This window comes from Tupaia chinensis, unplaced genomic scaffold (assembly GCF_000334495.1).
Source record: "Tupaia chinensis unplaced genomic scaffold, TupChi_1.0 Scaffold144331_1, whole genome shotgun sequence".
Taxonomy (NCBI): Eukaryota; Metazoa; Chordata; class Mammalia; order Scandentia; family Tupaiidae; genus Tupaia; species Tupaia belangeri.
Genome location: NW_006204189.1, coordinates 56586 through 61591, shown reverse-complemented (window position 1 = coordinate 61591; position 5006 = coordinate 56586). Strand labels below are relative to the sequence as shown.

Here is a 5006-nt window from a genome sequence, read left to right as displayed (position 1 = left end):
AGGAATTCTGTTTACTGTCTCTGTCCTCCATACTGATTCTACCTATGAGCACAATTCTTTGAGGCCAGGGCAGTCAGCACCACATGGCTCCACCAATTTAATCCCAGGCCTTCCTTCTCTCCACAGATCTATGATAATTTGAGAAGTCAGCATTGCTTCCAGGTTGCCATGTGCTGTGGCCACTGCCCACTGAGGTCACAGAGCTGTCAGGCGCATGGGGGAGAGGGTTCCTGGCTCTACATATGCCAGGATATGTGAGAGATAAATCAAGTCTTGGTTTTATTACTGCAGCAACAAAAAGATGCAAAGAGAAAAGAAGAGGAATGGGTGGCTCTCAGACACACTGAGGAGTTACAGAGAAAAGATCCTGAAGGAATTCAACCCAAGCCAGGGTATCCTGTAGCTGATGTTCGCAGCCTGTTCTCCCTGGAATACAGGGAGATCCTCTCAGGACTGCTCCCCAAAGATATGGGAAAGTTTTTTCCTGAAGTTCTGTCTTAAAGGTCCCAGTGCTCTCTGTGTCTTTTGCCCTCATCTGGAAAAGTCTGCCCTCACTTAATCACCTGCTTCTTTCTTTATCATCAAGGTAAGAATATTGTTTGTGGGCCAGGAGGTGGTGTGGAGGTTAAGGTGGCTGGATCCCACATGGTTGATGATATGGTTCAAGTTCGAGACCCAGTGGCTTGGTAAATACACTAAGCATGTGTGCGTACATACCCAAAATCCTAAGAGGAGAATGGAGAAGGGATTGGAATGTGGCTATCCCCCCAAGAGATGCTTTCTCACTTTCTCCCTTTTTCTCTCTCATCTCTGTGCCCAATGTGATTTTTTTTTTTTGAGAGGTTTTTCGCTATAGGGCGCATGCACTCACCTGACAGACTGAGAGAGACATAGAGACAGAAAGCGAGAAATCACTCCCCAGGGGAGATGGTCACGCCGCAATCCCTTCTCCTCCATTCTCCTCTCGGGATCTTGGGCACACACTCACATGCGCCCGGCGTGAGTTTGAAGCCACCGGGTCCGGAACACAAACCGCGGTTGAGTACGTGGGAGTCCAGTGACATAGCCATTACGCTAACTGCTGGTTCCCCGCAATGTGATTTTTAAGGCACCAGATCTGGGAATCAAATCATGGTGGGGCATGTAGAGGAGTCTAGCACTTTAAGCACCACACCACCTGCTGGCCCCAGGTAAAATGTTGTATGGATAAGCAGTTTGCTCTTTTTTTTTTCTCTCTTTTTCTATATGTCTTCTGCACTTGGCAGAAAGAGAGAGAGAAAGCATCCCCTAGGGGGGATAGCTGTGTCACAATCCCTTCTCCTCCATTCTACTCTCAGGATTTTGAGAGCACACACATATACATATGCCTGGTATATTTTTCAAGCTACTAGGTCTGGGACTAGAACCACACAGTAATTCATGTGGTATCCAGCCATCTTAACCTCTGCACCAACTTCTGGCCCACAAATGATATTCTTACCATGATGATAAAGAAAGAATCAGGTGATCAGGTGAAGGCAGACTTCCTCCAGATAAGGGGAGAAGTCACAGAGAGCACTGGGACCTTTGAAATAAAACTTCAGGAAAAAGCTTTCCCCTCTCTCTGGGGAGCAGTCCTGAGAGGATCTCCCTGTATTCCAGGGAGAATAGCCTGTGGACATCAGCTGCAGGATACCCTGGCTTGGGCTGAATTCCTTCTGGGTGCTTTGTGGCCTCTGTGGTCTGTGGGTAGTGTACAGGCCACATGGGGACCTGGAAGCAATGCTGTTTTTTGAAGTTATAACAGATCTGTGGGAAGAAGAAAGGTCTGTGATTAAACTGGCAGAGTCACGTGATGCTAACTGTCCTTGCCTGAGAAGATAGTGCTTTTCTGAAGAACCTGTGCAGAGGACAGAGGCAGTCACCGAATCCTTGCTGCATTCTTCAGCATTAGCAATTTCCATTGACTTGTCGCTCATTGAAACTTCTGAAAGAAACAGTGCCATTGTGTGGTCATTTATAGTCAGTTTTTTTTGTTTGTTTGCTTTTGTTATACGAGAATCTCTCACAGTGATCCCCTGGCCTAGCCTTCCCAGCTAGCTAGCATCAGGGTGTGTATGCCCCTGGTACATACAGATCGACCAGGGAACTGAACATAGGAGTTTCTATATAAATCCAGCATGACTTGAGCATTAGCCCTGTGCTAACAAGCTGACCCTTTCAGAGTAGCTTTAGGTTCATAGCAAAGTTGAGCAGAAGGATCATAGCATTCTCATATACCTCCTGTCCCCATATGGGTACAAATTCCCCACCACCAGCCTCTGTGCCAGAGTGGACTTGAGGTACCTTTGTTGATATGTCGTTATTATTCACATTGCCTGGTTTCCATTAGGGTCCACTATTGGCGATTTGTACATTGAAAGGGTGTGGACAATGACATATAGCCACCATGACGATATCACGCAGAATATTTTCACTGCCCTGAAAATCCTCTGGCTCTGCCAATACATCCTTCTTGCCCTCCTCCCTCACTTCTGACAACTGGAATCTCCCTGCACTCCAGGGAGAACAGGCTGTGGACAGTAGCTGCATCAACATCTCTTTACTCTGTGCATAGTTGTTTTTTTTAATTTAAATTTAAATTTATTTATTTACATTTATTCACTGTACATCATTACAGCATACAAAATGAGATTTTCCATTCAGAGTACACTGTATATTGGCTCAATCAAGCACATCAACATACATGTTTTTGTCCACAAATAATTTTCCATTTCTTGTTTCCTGTATGTTTTGCTTTTTTTATTCCCCATCCTTGATTCCCTATCTCTTACCCTCTGCCATCTCCCACTCTCCTCCCAGACTATCTCTGGTATCTATGTTTGCTTTCTATACTTTCCCCACACACACATTTTATTGAGTCACTAAAGATCTTAATTAATCTAAATATTTTCATAGCAAGTACAACTGATATATACATTTCCATGAACACAAGTCCAAATTTAGTCATAAGCCTCAGTAAGTAGAATGAACATCCTATAAAGGAGCACCAAGCTGGGGCTATATATCTTACTGCAGTCATCAAATAGGTATTTTTAATGCATTTTCTTTAATTTAAAGAAAAACAGTTTTAGTTTTTTTTTTCTAAACTATTTTTTATATTCTGGATGGGAAATCACATTTTGTATGCTGTAATGATGCTTAGGGAATGAATGTAAATTAAATTTAAAAATGTTCAGAAAAAAAAAACCACTAAAACTGTGTGCATAGATTTGTTGTGGGCCATTTTTTAAAAGTTTATTTTATTTCTTTTATGAATGATAGAAATACACTAAGAAAGAGACAGAGACAGAGAGACAGCACTCCTCTGCCCCACCAAAGTCCTGACACTGGGATCCAACCTGAGTTTTAGTCTGTCAGCCCCAGATCAAGGGCACACGCATGCCTGGAGGTCTCTGTACCTGAAATTGAAAACTTCCCATGTGGGTCCGCCTCACAGAGCATCACATTTCACCACTGTGCCACCCTTCCTTCCCTATTGCAGGACATGTGACTAAGATTTTCTTTATTCTGCTGCCCACTTTGTGCTGGGTGCATGATAGAGAATAAGGGTGACTGTCTCCCTGCCAGCAAAGAGGTACATGCAGAGAGAGAAAAAAGCTAAGTAGACAAATAAGTATAATAATTTCAGTGCAGCTTAAAAAGATGCTGAGAGAGAATGAGGGCAGGTCAACTTTACCCAGAGTGGGGAGGTGGCAGGTAAGCTAAATCTGCCAGCATGAAAAGGAGGTATTAAAAGTGGACAGTGGGCATGAATACATAGAGACTCAGAATGTGTAAGATCCCAAAGGCAGGAAAGAGCTGGATCTGAAAATCTGAGAGCCTTATGAACTAGTGCATGAGGCTGTCCTGGGATAATGCTAGAGACACTACCAGGGACTTAGTTCAGCTGGCCTGGGAGCCCCTTATAGGGAATGTGGAGAATTTGGATTTGACTCCATTTGCAGTTGGCAATGAGGGAGTTCAGTGCAGTAAACAACACACTACCTGCTGGCCTCTCATCAACACATTTTTTTGAAGAGGTTTTTGCTATAGGGCGTGTGCATTTGCCAGAAAGATAGAGAGAGACAGAGAGACAGAAAGTGAGAAATCACCCCCCAGGGGGGGATGGCCATGCCACAGTCCCTTCTCCTCCACTCTCCTCTCGGGATCTTGGGCATGCACGCACATGCGCCTGGCGTGAGTTTAAGCCACCAGGTCCAGGACACGAACCGCGGTCTACTACGTGGGAGCCCAACAACATAGCCATTATGCTAACTGCTGGTCTCTCATCAACACATTTTTTATGTACATCATACAGTACTTCAAATAGTTTCATAATTCATTTCATCCATACTATTGTAATAAAGAAACCTTCTGAAGAGAGTTTAGTATTTGTTAACAATTACTGCCAAGGCTGCAGAGTGAGGGGCAGGGAGACAGATGGAGCTGTGAGAGAGTATGGCTCATCTCCTCCCACATGCCTCTTAACTCTCACCTTCTTCCCCACCATGATTCCTGGGTGCTGCATGACAGAAGAAAATCAGAAAACCAAGGCCAGAGATCTCCTTAGGACTTCTGCTATCTCATGACCATTTCAAAGTTAATAGTTTCCTGAAGCACACAGACCACTTCCATCTTCCTCAGTTGAAACTCCACACCTCAGCCCCAGATGCACCTGTTCTCTAGAAGCTGGGAGGCCTTTGGAATATCCAGTTCCAACAACAAAATTGCAGGTTGCTAGGTGAGCATCAGGGAGAAAGAACTGCAGAGAGGTTGCAGATTGCCTCCTCTTGCATGCATCTAAACATTCAGAATTAACTCCAAGAAATTAGGAAGAAACATATAATCCATCATATGACCAGAAACCACTGCAGAGACAGAAAAGATATGAGAAACCAAGAAGATATCTCTCCCCCAAAAGAAAACAAATTATCATGCAAAGACATTAAAATGGAATACATGAAAATGTCAGATAAAGAATTCAG

General features: G+C 44.0%; 1 pseudogene; it reads right to left on the bottom strand.

Annotated features, from left to right (window-relative positions):
• LOC102481551 (60S ribosomal protein L11-like) overlaps window positions 1–1985 on the bottom strand; it is a 3625-nt pseudogene extending 1640 nt beyond the window's left edge.
• Between the last annotated feature and the right edge of the window lie 3021 nt (window positions 1986–5006).